We start from the raw sequence: 16,100 nt of genomic DNA, 5'->3' as shown, positions 1-16,100 counted from the left end.
TACCCAGAATCATTGCTCTGTCCCAGGTCTTCACACCCCACCATGGCTATGTCACCTCCCCTCAAGGAAGTTCTGAGTGGCACAACCCCTTCTGTCACTCTGAAAGTGCAAGACCAGGAATATGAGCCCTGGGCTGTCCTACTGTGTCAGGTAGGATTGTTTCTGCTGCAAGTAACTGACAGCCTGATGGACAGGACAGGGGCTTAAACAAATGCAGGCTTATTCATCTCACACAGTAAGAGGGTGGTGATCCCCGGGTTGGCCCGGTGGCTCAGTGACATCAGTGTTCATCATCTCTGGTCACCCTGGCACTTGAACCTTAGGCTCTCCTAATGCTGTCCCCTCAACAGTGCTTCACACTAGCCCATCTGGAGAAAGGATCAGTGAACACTAATCCCACCCAGTAGATGCCAGAGACACTGGGCCACGTTGGCATCGACAAAGGCCCGGGAAGGGGACCTGGCTGATACAGAGGGACTGTGTAGTTCCCAGAATGCCCCTCTCCCTGGCCTGGCCTAGGGAGAAAGGAAGGGAGGTGAGTTGTTCCTTTCTCTTCCCACCCCTACCCCACCCCGCATTCCAGGACACTTCCCAGAGCGGGGTCAGGCCAGCCCAGCCTGTTCCCATCCTCCCTGGGCGTGATGAATGCCAGGGCCGCTTATAGAGTCACAATCGCCAAATTAGGTTGCCAAAGCATCCGAGGCCTGGCCTGGAAACACCTCCCCAGCTGAAAGGAGGCATGTCTGGACCGAGCAGACGTCTTTATTCAGCTGTAATTGACGTTTCACAGACGTCTGTAACTCCGTCTGGAGAGACACAAAGCGCCCCCATGCTCAGCCCAGGCAGCCTTTTTATGTCGCCCCCTTTCATCTGGCAGTCAAAAGTGTATGAGCCGCCTGGGCCATCCTAACCTGGTCCTGGGGCCAGGACAAAGGCAAGCGCTGCACACAGAGGCCGCCTGGTGGGCCTTTACCTCCCAGAGTGCGTTATGCTAATCCAGTGCCAGCCCGGACCCCTCCTGCATATCGATGGGCGGCTGCCAGCCTGGCTAGGACAGCCACTGGGGATCCAGAGAGTCCCCACTCACCCAGAGGAGGGGTGGCCCTGGCCAGTCAGGTCTGAGAGAGTGGGTCTTCTTGGACCCAGACTCAGGCAGCTGAGGCAAAGGGGGTAGGGAGGTTGGTGCTCAGCAGGGGTTCTTAGCCTGGCATCCCTGCCCCCCAGGGGGAGGGGCATGTGAACCTCTCAAATGGTATGCAAATCTATGCACAGGTCCTTTTCTCTAGGCAGAGGGTCCATAGCTTTCATCAGATGCTCCAAAAGGTGAGTCTTACTGCTGGGCTCATCCAATCTCCCATTTTACAGATGGAAAAGCTGAGGCCCAGAGCTAGCATGCTTTGCCCAGTGTCACACGATAAGTTGGTGGTAGCACTTGGGCCCCTACTCTTGCCCAGAGAACTCTCTGCTGTCACAGGCAACACATTCCTGAGCTTACAGAGGCAGGCAGGTAACTGAGGAGGGAGGTATCCAGGTTCAAGGAGAAGGGGCCAGCAGGACAGAGGAGTGTGCAATGGTCTGCCAGGGACACTGCTGCTCAGCCATAGCCCAGTGGTGCCAGGTCCTCAAGAGGAAACTTAGATTTTGGGACTTCCCTGGTGGCACAGTGGTTAAGAATCCACCTGCCAATGCAGGGGACAAGGGTTCGAGCCCTGGTCTAGGAAGATCCCACATGCTGCGGAGCAACTAAGCCCGTGCGCCACAACTACTGAGCCTGCACTCTAGAGCCTGCGAGTCACAACTACTGAAGCCCACACGCACTAGGGTCCACTTGCCGCAACTACTGAGCCCACATGCTGCAACTACTGAAGCCTGCACGCCTAGAGCCTGTGCTCCGCAACAAGAGAAGCCAACACAATGAGAAGCCCGCACACCGCAATGAAGAGTAGCCTCCACTCGCCGCAACTAGAGAAAAGCCCACGCACAGCAGCAAAGACCCAACACAGCCAAAAAAAAAAAAAAGAAAAGAAACTTAGATTAAAAAAAAAAAAGTGCTACCAAATGTAAAATAGATAGCTAGTGGGAAGCAGCCGCATAGCACAGGGAGATCAGCTTGGTGCTTTGTGACCACCTAGAGGGGTAGGATAGGGAGGGTGGGAGGGAGACACAAGAGGGAGGAGATATGAGGATGTATGTATATGTATACCTGATTCACTTTGTTATACAGCAGAAACTAACATACCATTGTAAAGCAATTATACTCCAATAAAGATGTTAAAAAAATGTGAAATTTGCCAATTTAAAAATGTGGATTCATATTTTAGAGACACTGGGGGGCAGGGTGGTGATGGGATACATGGCCCTCAGGCTGCTGAGTTTGAGACCTTTGCTTCTGACCTCACTGAGATCCCCCATCCTCAGTTCCCAAGACTGCAGGCAAAGGAGGCTTGAATGTGGCCACCAGTGCAGATTCTCCGAATGCACAGGTCCCCCCGGCCCAGAAGTCAAAAGCAGTCTGTAATGTGGACTGGTGTCCAGAAACCCACTCTACTTGTCCTCAGTGCCCTGGTGCACGTCTGCAGCCCTCTGACTGGGGGGCTTCTGCTTTCAGTTGTCAGCCCCAGCTGAGATGTCCCATCTCCAATGACTGCAGTTCCCTGCTTTTCCTGAGCCCCGCTGTTTTCCCCACTGGAGGCAGAAGTGACAGGTTAATGGCAGTCTGTGCTGGTCTCTGCAGGGTGCCCTGACCTTCCCTTTGGGCTTGTCATGATCCCACAACACAGATCATCCTCCAGAGGGGACAATGGGGAGGGGGAGGAGATCGAGAGGGAGAGAGACAGAGAGAGAGAGACAGCCACAGAGAGAGAAGAGCAGGGAGGCGAGGCAGCAGAGAGGGAAAGAGATAGAGAGGAGAAGAGAAAGAAAGAGAGGGAGAATCAGGCGGATACACAGAGAGAAACAGCAAGGAAGTCAGAGAGAGACACAAGAGAGACAGGGGATGGTGGTGGAGACAGAAGGAGAGAGGTGGGGAGAGACACAGGGGACAAGCCTGACACAGGTGGAGAGAGTCAGAGAGAGACCTACAGACAGACATGGAAAGAGACCGCAGAAGAGAGGAGGAGAGAAGGGCAGGAGAAGAGAGAAGGTGGGGGACACACACCCCTAGGTGCCCCCAGGTCCCCTTCCCTAGGCTTCCCTTGTCAGGACAGTCTCCACAGTTCCCAGAGGCTCTGAGGGGCAAGAATCAGAGCCCTCCGAGACGATTCCCTCTTTGCTCTGAACCCTGGGGCTGTGCGCACCTGCATTTGAAGCTCAGGGGAAGCCGGCACTACCTCTACGCTGGTCAGTGACAGGCTCCAGTCCAGGGCCGACATGTTCCAAGGGCTCTGAAAGGCAGAAGGGCAGCTCTCACTGGACTCCAGGGAGGTGCTGCAGATGGGGAGCCCCACCCACCTGTCAAAGGATGAGACCAAAAATTCCAAATTCTTAAAAAAAATCCTTTTAAAAATGTTATTAAGCTTTTAAGATGATAAAGAAAAAACGCTTGCCGTGACAACACAGGAAGAGATCAAGTGAAGAGTAACAATTCTCCTCCCCTGCAACATCCCCAAGCACATTCTAGGGGACAGGATTCAAATCCGGAGCCCTCTAAGCCAGATTCACAAGTGGTTCCCTTAGCCTTCCCTCCCCTTGGCCAATGGGACTGGGGCTACTGGGGTTGGCATTCGTGCCAGCTCTGCCTGCAGGACCCCTTGGTGGCATCTCTTAGGAACATACAGAAGGGCCAGGTCTTTAATGAAGCAGCTTTTCACAAGTACCCATGTATGTAAGTGCACAAGCATGCGCAAGTACACACGTGCATGCGCGAGCACACACATGCATGCGCACACACAACCCATCTTTCAGGTGTGGCTCCTGGTGTGTCCGAGGGGTCAGCTAGGTGACCTTTCATTACAATCCTTGGTAATAGTCAACCAGAAAGGTTAGAACACATATCGGGTACTGGTGTGCTGCTCATAACCGTGGTCTTTGGGACACTTGACCTCTGTGCCTTGGTGCTCAGTGACTCAAGTGGGGAAATTTCAGGCACAAGAGAAAGACAAACAGTGCTGGGCCAACAGGGGAGAGGTTTGAGGGGAAAGATGAGCAGATGGGCCAGACCCATCCCTTTGTGTCTTTAATGACTGATTTCTTCTATCAAGCATTTACAGTGATGTTTATCTCATGTGCATTTAATTATGTGTATAGACACAAAATATTTTTAATTAAAAATACTGAATACATTTGAAAATGTACTCTTTCTTGTATCCTACATATTAGTACATCCATTTATACATGTATATTACTGTTCAGAGTTGTATACACAAAACCATGTATACTGACTTGCTGGGCAAATTTTAAAGGTCCCCTAGGGGTAATATTTTTTTTCAAATATTTTATTTATTTATTTATTTATGGCTGCTTCAGGTCTTAGTTGCAGCATGTGGGCTTCTCTCTAGCTGTGGTGTGTGGGCTCAGTGGTTGTGGTGCACGGGCTCTCTAGTTGTGGCGCACGGGCTTAGTTGCAGAGCGTGGGCTTAGTTGTCCCGGCTTAGTTGCCCCAAAGCATGTAGGATCTTAGTTCCTTGACCAGGGATAGGACCCGTGTCCCCTGCATTGGAAGGTGAACTCTTTTTTTTTTTTTTAAGTTATTTATTTTTTTGGCTGTGTTGGGTCTTCGTTGCTTCATGTGGGCTTTCTCTAGTTGTGGCGAGCGGGGGCTACTCTTCGTTGCTGTGCACGGGCTTCTCATTGCAGTGGCCTCTCTTGTAGATCACGGGCTCTAGGCGCACAGACTTCAGTAGTTGAGGCTCACGGGCTTAGTTGCTCCGCAGCATGTGGGATGGGATCTTCCCAGACCAGGGCTCAAACCCGTGTCCCCTGTATTAGCAGGCAGATTCTAAACCACTGCGCCATCAGGGAAGTCCTGGAAGGTGGATTCTTAACCACGGGACCACCAGTGAAGTCCCCCACTAGGGGTAATTTTGACTATACTGGATGTTGACTTTAAGTAATGACTCTAACCCCACAAAAGATAAGACTCCACTGTGCCTATTCCCTCCTCTCTGCCAAGCCCCCCATTATGCCCTGGGGGAGACGGAAACAAAGGTCCCACCTTGTGGGATAGTGTATCCTATTGGGGGTAACCGTATAGGCACATGATGAGAATATACTGTGATGTGTGTTATATGGGAGGTGTGTCCATGGGGAAATGGCATCCAGGAAGGCTTTGTAGAGCAGAGGACACTGGAGGAAATTCTCAGAGGGGGAGTAGGAGAGGTTATGGGCACTAATAGTTTCAGCCTTGCTCCTGATGTCTGGGAGACAGCCTGGGTTCAAAGCCTGGCCCTGACACATACTAGCTGTGGGACCTCAGGCCAGTTACCTCATCTCACTGGACATAACATCCACAGCAGATGCTGTTGGTCACCCACCAGCAGGCATTTCTTTGTCCTTGCACGACTCTAATTTTGTCCCTGGCTCAGGGAAGGGGAACCGAGCTCCAGCCCCAGTCCCAGCCTCCAGGGGAGGGTTCCAGAAGATTTAAGTCCTTGTCCCCTTGTCAGTGATTGGTTTAGGCGTTGAAACATATTGCACCATTGGCACAACTGCCTAACAAACCACCTTGACACTTCAAACAACAACAATCATTTCCTTTTTAATTTATTTTTGGCTATGTTGGGTCTTTGTTGCTGTGTGGGCTTTCTCTAGTTGCGGCGAGCAGGGGCTACTCTTTGTTGCAGTGCGTGGGCTTCTCATTGCAGTGGCTTCTCTTGCTGCAGAGCACGGGATCTAGGCGAGTGGGCTCAGTAGTTGTGGCTCGCAGGCCCTAGAGCGCAGGCTCAGTAGTTGTGGCGCACAGGCTTAGTTGCTCCGCAGCCTGTGGGATCTTCCTGGACCAGGGCTCAAACCCGTGTCCCCTGCATTGGCAAGCGGATTCTTAACCTCTGTGCCACCAGGGAAGTCCCAACAATCATTTCTTTTGCTCAATACATCTGTGATTGGGGCAGGAATCAGTGGGATGGCTCATCTAGGTTTCACGTGGTAACAACTGGGCAGTTTGAGTGGAGCTAGAGGATCAATCACACGGCCGGAAGTTGGGGCTGGCTGTGGGCTGGTCAATCAGCCTAGCCTGTGGGCTGGTCACTCAGCCTAGCCTGTGGGCCAAGGGCCTCCATTCCTCCTTGCTTGGACTTCTTCAGACATGGATGCTGGGTTCCCAGAACAAGGGTCCCAAGAGGCAGGAAAGAGAAGCTGTCATTTCTTAAGGTCTGGGCCTGGAAGCTGGCACAGTGTCATTTTGTCCTGTTCTATTGGGCAAGCAGTCACCAAGCTCAGATTCAACAGGAGGGCACAGACCTCACCTCTTGATGAGAAGAATATGGAAGAATTGGGGGGGGGGCATGTTTTAAAATTGCTGTAGCCAGTGAAACATGGGGAGAAGTCTGTTGCGGGGTGATTTCTAAGAAAGGTTTCTTTGCTCCCCAAAAGAGACATAGGCTTAACTGAATCACAACTGAGAGGCCAACATAAGAAATGAGATTATCCCAAGAAGAATAGGATGATCATACGCTTGACCCATTACGATTATATTCTTAGTTTCATAAAATTCAGGGAAAGGAGACCATTATAATAATATGTCCTGCAGTTGTTATATTTGGGATCATAACAAAGCATGCCTAAATTACATATAATTATGTGAATTATACTTAAAATCCTGTAGAATTTCAATATTTGATGGGAAAACTCAATACTGTCAAGATGTCAATCCTTCCTAAATTAAAGTATAAATACAATGCAATACCACTGAGATTGGAATTTAGAAACATTCTAAAGTTCATCTGGAAGAGCGAATGTGAAAAATTAACCAAGAAAATTTTGAGAGAGAAGAAGTGTTCTCACAGGACACAAAAACACATATAAAGGGATGTATCATAGCATGAGTTTTAATAACAAGAAATCGGAAACAACCTGAATGTCCACCCCCAGGGGAATAGTTAAATAAATTAGAGAGTATGTTTCAAACTTGAGCATGCATCAGGATCACCTGAAGACTGTCAGGCCCTGCTCTCAGAGTTTCTGTAGGCTGGGGGAGGGAAGGCTCAAGAATTTTGCATTTCAAACAGTTTCCCAGGTGATGGTGATACTGCTGGTCCAGACCACACTTTGAGAAACCCTGAATTAGAGACTCTCTCTACTAGAGAATACACTGAAACTGATCAAAGGACAAGGTGTGCGTGAGCTGCAAAAGATAAAGAATAACATCAATTTTCCCTCCCAAAACACAAAAACTAAACTTAATCAAATTCTGTGTGTGTCTAATTTCACTAAAAAAGATGACTGAAGGGAAAAAAGACAGGTAAGGAAAAGGTAGATGGTTGCTCTTCCTGCCCTGGACATTGCTGGGTCTGCATGTGATGCTGCAGCCACCTTTATACTGGCCTGACGTTGGAGCCAATAGCAAGGAGGGAGGAGCCATGAGAATCACAGGAAAGCATGCCCGCAGCCTGGTGTATCCCTGGAACTCTTGTTATGTGAATTAATAAGTCCTCATATGGCTTAAGCCATTTTTTGTTGAGGTCTTCTTTTACTCACAGCCCAAACTGCGTAACTGATACAGTAATGATTATGCAGGGTTTATGCAGAGATTGAATAAGATCATATAAATGAGTGCTTTCTTGGGCACTTGACACATAGCCCTCTTCCATCCAGCCACCTTTTACTGCACTTATTCTGGAAAAGCTTTCTGGGCTGGGCCATAATAGGAAATACTGTGAGGAAGCTGGCAGATTCCCTGACCTCCAGGAGCTCAGAGTGGACAAGGGGAGCCAAGAGAAGCAAAAGAAGGAATTTAATGGTTCATGCAACTGGGAAATCTAGGAATGGGCTGGCTTCAGGTGTGGCAGAGTCCTGTTACTCAAATGATGTCAATTGGTCTCTTTTTCAATGTGGCTCAGGTCTCCTCTTTGTGAGCTAGCTGCATTCTGTCCTGCTGTGGAGCACTTCCTCTATGCAGTGGGAGGAGAGCATGGATTTTGTCAACCATAAGGCTTACATCCTACCATCTGAGCAAGCCTAGAGGAAAGAGAAGGCTCCTCTTTTCCCTGCCTCCATATATAAAATCCCAGGGAAGGAGTCTGACTGGCTTAGCCTGTGCCATGTGCCCTTACCTGGCCAAAAATTGTGGTTGGGGGATGGCATACCATGCTTGGCCTAACATGTGTATTGTGTGGGTGTTTACATATATCCTTTATGTCATATATGTGTATATATTGTGTATATATATATATTTTAATCTATTGTGTTCTTTTTAAGATTTAATTTTGGCTGCTTTGGGTCTTTTTTTTTTTTAATAAATAAATTTATTTATTTATTTATTTATTTTTGGCTGTGTTGGGTCTTTGGTGCTGCGCGTGGGCTTTCTCTAGTTGTGGAGAGCGGGGGCTACTCTTCGTTGTAGTGCATGGGCTTCTCATTGTGGTGGCTTCTCTTGTTGCAGAGCACGGGCTCTAGGCGCACGGGCTTCAGTAGTTGTGGCTCGTGGGCTCTAGGGCGCAGGCTCAGTAGTTGTGGCGCACGGGCTTCATTGCTCTGCGGCATGTGGGATCTTCCCGGACCAGGGCTTGAACCCGTGTCCCCTGCATTGGCAGGCGGATTCTTATCCACTGCGCCACGATGGAAGTCCCTAATCTATTGTTGTATAACAATATTACCACAAATGCAGCAGTGTGAGACAACACATGTTATCTCACAGTTTTTGTGGGTCAGGAATCCTGCCATGGCTTAGCTGGGTCCTCTGCAAGCCTGCAATCAAGGTGCAGGCCAGTACTGAGGCCTCATCTGGAGGCTCAGCTGGGGAATGGTCCACTTCCAAGTACATGCAGCACTTGGCCAAATTCAGTTCCTTGCATGTACAGGATTGAGGGTTCATTTTCTTGCTGGCTGTCACCTGTCCTCAGTTTCTAGAGGCCATTTTCAGGTGGGCTGCAACATGGCCACCTGCTTTATCAAAACCAACAAGGGAGTGAGAGACTCTAGTAAGATGGGTGTTACAATCTTTTCTTTTTTTTTTTTGGCCACACCATGCAGCACGTGGGATCTTAGTTCCCTGACCAAGGATCGGACCGGTGCCCCCTGCAGTGGAAGCTCAGAGTCTTAACCACTGGACCGCCAGGGAAGTTCCCGGGTACTACAGTCTTATGTGATGTAATCACATCATCATATACATGTAATCACATACATCCCATCACCTTTGCTGTATCTTGTTGTTTAGACGTAAGTCACAGGTCCTGCCCAGTCTCAAGGAGATGGGATTCTGCATGGGCGTGAATACCAAGAAGTGGGTGTCATGGGGGCCACCTCAAGAGTTTGTCTCCATATAGTATATATACATACATGTATATGTTTATTGAATAGTTTATTACATATATAGTTGTTCTTTGCTTGCTATTCTCCACCTCATTCTCCCAGTGTAGCCAAAATTCATTCATTCACTCATTCATTCACTCAACAGGTACTGATCAATCCCCTGCAATGTGCCAGGCTCAGCCCTAGGAAGATGGATTCCTGTCCTCATAGGACTTACATCTACTGGGGGAACTGACAGTTAACTAATCACACAACGAAATACATCATCACAGACTCCGTAAATGCTATGGAGAAAAGTTCAGGGTATAGTAAAGGCATATAACAAGGGGTCCTGTCCTGGTCTAGGGCTCAGGAAAAGTTCCTCTGAGAAATATTTCCTGAAATTTAAGGATGAGTAGAAAATGCAGTGTACAGGGAGCCAATGCAATGGGGCAGGGTGTGTAGAACACTCTAGGCAAAGGGCATGGCCTATGCAAAGGCCCTGAGGCAGAACTGTATGACTAATTCCTAGAACTCAATGAATTCCCTGAGGCTGGCATCCCGAACAGCAAGGGGGAGTGGAGAATGCTGTTTCTGATCCTGTCACTCCTGGTGCTTAAAACTCTTCAATGACTTGTTCTCAGTACCCTTAGTATAATATCCAAACTTGCCCTTGGGTAGACCCCTGCCTTCCCCTCTGGCTGCATGCCTGACCACTCCTGAGCCAGATGTTCTGTCACCTCCCAGAAGCTGGTTTCTCCACCCCCAACCCTTTGCTTGAATAATTCCTATTTGTCCTTCAGGACACAGATTAGACATCATGGCCTCTGGAAAGCTGGGTTAAATATTCTCCTGTTTGTCTCTGCAAACCCATGGGTTCCATGCATGTTTTGTCAGGAGGGAGGGGAGTGAGGATGGGTCATTGTTCCATGGTCTCCTCTCCTCCCTCCCTCACAGGGTCACTTGGAGCTGGCTATGGCCCTTGACAGATATCACTGATCTGCTTGAAGCAGCCCTCTCCACATAACCCTCCCCCACCCAGGATCCTCAAACCCTCCCTTCCTTTGTCTCTTCCAGTGACCTAAGAGTGGGAACAGCCTAGCTGTGACTAAAAGTGTGTGATTAAAAGCTGGACCTCGGGCTTCCCTGGTGGCGCAGTGGTTGAGAATCTGTCTGCCAATGCAGGAGACACGGGTTCGAGCCCTGGTCTGGGAGGATCCCACATGCCGCGGAGCAACTAGGCCCGTGAGCCACAACTACTGAGCCTGCGCGTCTGGAGACTGTGCCCCGCAACAAGAGAGGCCGCGACAGTGAAAGGCCCGCACACCGCGATGAAGAGTGGCCCCCGCTCGCCGCAACTAGAGAAAGCCCTCACACAGAAACGAAGACCCAACACAGCCAAAAATAAAAATAAATAAATAAATAAAAAATTAAAAAAAAAAAAAAAAAAGCTGGACCTCTGGGGCCATAGTTTGAATGCCAGGTTTGCTACATAATTAGCTGTGTGACTTTGGGCAAGTTACTCAACCTCTCTGTGCTTCAGTTTCTTCATGAGGTAAAATGAGGATAATAACCGTACTCCCTTCGTAGAATTGTCATGAAGATTACATGAATTGGGACTTCTCTGGTGGTCCAGTGGTAAAGAATCCGCCTTCCAATGCAGGGGACGCAGGTTTGATCCCTGGTCAGGGAACTAAGATCCATGCCGCAGGGCAACTAAGCCCATGCGCCACAACTACTGAGCTTGCGCGCCTCAACGAGAGAGCCTGCATGCTGCAAACTATAGAGCCCATATGCTCTGGAGCCTGCGCACCACAACAAAAGATCCTGCATGCTGCAACTAAGACCTAACACAGCCAAAAATAAAAATAAAATAAATAAATCTTTAAAAAAAAAAGATTAAATGAATTAATATATGTAAAGTACCTAGAACTGTGCCTGGCACAGAGTAGGTGCTTTGTGTTGTTGTTTTTGGTCTTTAGTCCTCTCCTGGCCTGACCAGTTACTGTATCATTGCTTTTAGACTTGCCTCCTGAACAGGGCTATGGAACCTGCAGTCGGAGTGCCTGGGGCTTCCCTGCACCCCTGTCTTCCAGCACCTGGCCTAGTACAGGTCAAATGGCAACTGCCCAGTGAATTGGATTTGATCTAAGAAGATTTCTGGCCATCATCTCATTCAGGGATAAACATGGAGTCTGGCCTTTCCTCCCAGTTGGGGAGTGAGGGGTGCCGAGCTGTACCTGCAGACCCTCCCTTGGATCTCTCTCCCTGCCCCAACCCCCAGTGCCACCCTGCACCCCAGCCTCCTGACAGCTCCGGGTAGGGCAGATCCTAACAGCCCTGAATGGAACAGTGAGGAGGCACCTGGCGGGTAGGGGGTGGGGGGTAGGGGTGGGCAGCAGCCCTGGGAGCATCTGTGGGGGGAGGGGGCTCCTCACTTTCAGAGGGACACCAACAAGCCAGGTGGGTCCAGCGGGGAGTGGCCAGAGTGGGCATGGCCCCATCATCTGAGATGCAGAGGTGTTAGGTGGCCACACCCAAGGGAGATGGGAGGGGTCCTCACATGCTGAAGGGGGGGCCTGAGGAAGGGAGGGTAGCCCAGAGGGCAGGGGAATGCAGCCAGTGCAGGCCCCGGACAGGGAAACTACCTGTATCTGGACTGTTGACAGTCACTATTCTTAATGTCCACCATGGCTCCCAAGCAATGCATCCAATGTCTGATCATCTTTGTGGCCGTAGCTCTGTGCTGACTGTAGAGAGTGACCGCAGCTCACACCAGTGTGCCCGTGCTAAGGGCCCCATGACCATGCCCTTCTGAAACAGGAGGGAAGGAGGCAGGGCACAACATTTGAAGGAATGACATAGCCCAAGGACATGACATACACTGATTAGAACCAAGTGGGTCCAAGATGGCAGACAAGTCGACTTCCAGTAGACCTTGAGCCTCAGTATACACTCACTGAAACACATCAGCAAGCTAAATGACACACCCACAGGCGCCATGACATTTCCAAGACTGACCATAAGGATCAAAAAGTGGGCCGTGGCCCGATTCTTGGAAATCCACCCCCTTCCTGAAATAGCTGGAATCCTCGTCGCACTCATTAGCCTATGAAATTACCCACCCCTATAAAAACTGACAACCCCAAACCCTGGTGTCTTTCTCACCCTCTGAGATGGCCCACACTCTGCCTGTGGAGTGTGTTTCTCTCTAAATAAATCCACTTCTTACCTATCACTTCGTCTCTCACTGAATTTCTTCTGCGATGAGACATCAAGAATCTAAGCTTCATTAAATCCTGAAACCAGGTGTGTGATCTCAGTTGGAAGACTGTAGGTTTTGGCCAGGTTCGAGTCCCAGCCGCGTGGGTTCAAGTCCCAATCTGAGGTGCACGGTTTCACTTCCTGGGTCGTCTTAGTTCTCTGCATCCTCCATGCCTCAAACAGAACCCGGCTGACTGTCAGTTCTTGTTTGCTGCTTGAAGGAAGGAATGAACGCCTGTGGTGGGGCCGGGGCAGAAGGGACAGAGGGATCAGATAGACCTGGGTTCAAATTTCTGCTCTTGGGGCTTCCCTGGTGGCACAGTGGTTAAGAATCCGCCTGCCAATGCAGGGGACACGGGTTCAAACCCAGATCCGGGAAGATCCCACATGCCACGGAGCAACTAAGCCCATGCACCACAACTACTGAGCCTGCGCTCTAGAGCCCGTGCGCCACAACTATTGAGCCCATGTGCCACAACTACTGAAGCCCACGCACCTAGATCCCGTGCTCCACAACGAGAAGCCACTGCAATGAGAAACCCATGCACCATGACGAAGAGTAGCCCCTGCTCACTGCCACTAGAGAAAGCCCGCGCGTACCAACGAAGACCCAACGCAGCCAGAAATAAATTAAAAAATAAATTAATTAAAAAAAAATTTCTGCTCTTCACCTACTGGCTGTGTGACCTTGGGCAAGTCATTTAACTTATCTGAGCCTCAGTTTCTTTGTGAAATGGGAAGCCCAGGGCCTACCTCCCTGGATTGCTCTCAGGCTCAATGAGCTGCTGTGTACAAAGTAGTGACACAGTGGCTGGCGCCTGCATAAAGGCTCAGTAAATTGACAAGAACTTTTTCTGAGTCTCTGCACATCCCCAAGTCTGCTTGCTGCGACTCAACCTTTCAGGATTCCGTCTCTCTGGCACCTCCCAGATCCTATCCAGCTCCCAAACCACTCAAGTCTCAGCCTGGCCCTCAAAGGATCAGGCATAAAGACAGAAAGCTGCCCACCTTCACCCTGAAGGGAACTGGAGGCCAATTCTTCTGTCCTCTATGGGGTCCTTGCCTCCTTCCCCATCCTTCATCTTGACTGGCCAAAAAGGACATCCCAGGGCACAACTCAGGCTGGAAGTTTCTGGAATTCATGGGAAAAAGCCCCACACTAGTTAGGGGAGAGTTCCCAAGGCCTGGGTGCCCCACACTCCCAGCCTGTCTGCTCCCTCGAAAAGGGTCCCGGTACCTCCTATTTTCCCAGCCAGGAGGCCTGCCAGTTCCCACATTACCACATGAATGGGCCACAAGGCGCCCTGTCCACTCGAGCAAACAATTTGGCTAGCAAATTGACATAATTAGGAGAGACAGAGAGGGAAGAAAGCCGCCCGGCTCCCACAGCAGCCCGCGGGCGGCTCCTGCCGAGCTCCTCCTGGGCTTTGTGGGCCTGGTGCTCAGGGCTGATTAGAAACCTTGTGGCCTTTTCAAGAGCCCTAAGTGATTGGCCCCCTTAATCTGATTACAACTTGCAGAGCCCCTCCAGCCGCCTCTGAAGGGCCGTTCTCAAGCATCCTGCTCGATGGTGCACACCCGAGTACACACACACACACACACACACACACACACACTTAGCACCCACTCAGGCCTGCCGGTGGAGGCGCTGCCTCTTTCCTCACCATGTCTCATCTCTTTAGTCAGGGACCTCTGAGTATCTCTGAGCTGGCCTAGTCGCTGCCTTCAGGCCCCATTCCCCTCAAGACAGGCCCTAAACCTGACACACCAGGGGACTGACACTGCCCCTAACACACTGGGTCACCTATCTTTTTAAAAAAAATTTCTTAATACAATTTTAAAAGTTACTTTCCATTTACAGTTATTACAAAACATTGGCTATACTCTCCACGTCGTACAATACATCCTTGAGTCTATCTTACACCCAACAGTTTGTACTTCCCTCTCGCCCACCCCAAATTGCCCTCCCCCCACCCCAACTGGTAACCACTAGCTTGTTCTTTATATCTTGGGTCACCTATCTTTAGAGTGTCCCACTCAGACACACTGCCCAGGCCAGGGGCACATGCGTACACTCACACCCCATGGGCATGCCTCCCCACCACCCATCCCTCCTCAGAGCGGCCACTCCGAGCATCCAGGACCAGGTTACCCGACCCCACCAAGGGCAGCCCTCTCTCCACAGCAGCTGTATTTCCGGGGCTTCTCGGGCTGCAGCTCCCCGGGGATTAGGCCCAGCAGGCAGCCTGGACACAGCTCAGGCACAGGCTGCTTCGGCCGCCTCCCCTGGGAACTCAGCTCACAGGGCTACCGTCAACGGCCTCAGCTCTCCACATCCACTTTCTAGCTCTTAATCCCCGGAGCTGAGCCACAATGGCCCCTTTTCCCATACTTGCTCCTGGCCCTCACAGGCCCCAGCCTGGCCTCCCACCGCAATCGGAGCCCTCCTGGACCGCAGCGCAGGATGAGGGTGGGGCGGGGGACAAACTGGCCCAAGGCAGAAGGGGACAGAAAAGGAGGCTCTGGGATTGTTAACTAACCACCCCTACCCCAAGAGATGCAAGACGGGCATGTACGTATGGGTGGGTGACATGCGTAGGGCCCTCAGGGATGAGCCCCAGGCTGCTGCACCCCATCTTTCAGGCCATTCAACCTGGAGGCCCTGAGAAGGGGTTCTCCACTTAGGAACCCCACACTCTTTTCTCACACCGTCCTGAAGACCCTCATCTCCTGGCTGGGCCAAGAACCAGAGAGTGGGAAACATAGCGTCCAGGTTGGGACATTGAAATCAGAGGGACCTGGGCTCCAGTGTCACTTTAGCACATAACACTGTGACCATGGACGGGTTACTTATCCTCTCTGGACCTCAGTATCCCCACCTGTGAGATGCTGGGAGTTGCTGGGAGGTTAAATGACAGGGCCTGTAAGGTCAGCACAGTGCCCAGCACATAGTCAGCACTCAATACATGGCTGCTGTCATCATTTGTGAGTCAAAACAGGAGGGGACTTGGGGTACAGCCACCAAACAACAGATGTGGGGGCAGTCTCTGGGTGTGCCCCTGCAGCCCTGCTGGAATCTGGGCTCTGCAGGGCCCTGTGAAAACCGTCGTCACAGCTGTGTCTTCCAGGATAAGCCTCCCAGTAGCCAACATTTTAAAGACCTCATCCCCAATCACATGACCCAGAGCTAGTTTGGGCAACAGGGGTCCAGACCCAGGTCTCTCCCTGCTGAGGCCTGGGCTTGGGCTCCCAGGGCAACCTCGACATTACCCTGAGGCGACTGCCGGACCCTTGCCTTCGTGCCCTTCCTGCACAGCCCCCAGAACCCGGGTCGTGTCATCAGGGGAACGGGGCCCCCCCAGAGCCCCCAAAACCTGGTCCTTGTCTGGGCCTACTACTGGGCGGGACTGCCAGCGGGACCTCAAGGCCGTCAGGCTTCGGGATCTCCTCCA

General features: G+C 50.9%; 1 long non-coding RNA gene across 1 annotated transcript; it reads right to left on the bottom strand.

Moving 5' to 3' along the window:
* Positions 1–11,773: 11,773 nt before the first annotated feature.
* LOC132359133 (uncharacterized) lies at positions 11,774–13,900 on the bottom strand. Its single transcript, XR_009500736.1, has 3 exons — positions 13,657–13,900; positions 12,617–12,883; positions 11,774–12,198 (listed from the first exon to the last, which is right to left on the bottom strand). It is a non-coding gene; the product is annotated as an uncharacterized LOC132359133 (long non-coding RNA).
* Between the last annotated feature and the right edge of the window lie 2,200 nt (positions 13,901–16,100).

The sequence above is a fragment of the Balaenoptera ricei genome, chromosome 2 (assembly GCF_028023285.1).
Source record: "Balaenoptera ricei isolate mBalRic1 chromosome 2, mBalRic1.hap2, whole genome shotgun sequence".
NCBI classification, from domain to species: domain Eukaryota; kingdom Metazoa; phylum Chordata; class Mammalia; order Artiodactyla; family Balaenopteridae; genus Balaenoptera; species Balaenoptera ricei.
The sequence above is the reverse complement of the archived record's forward strand: the minus strand, read 5'-3'. Positions and strand labels throughout refer to the sequence as shown.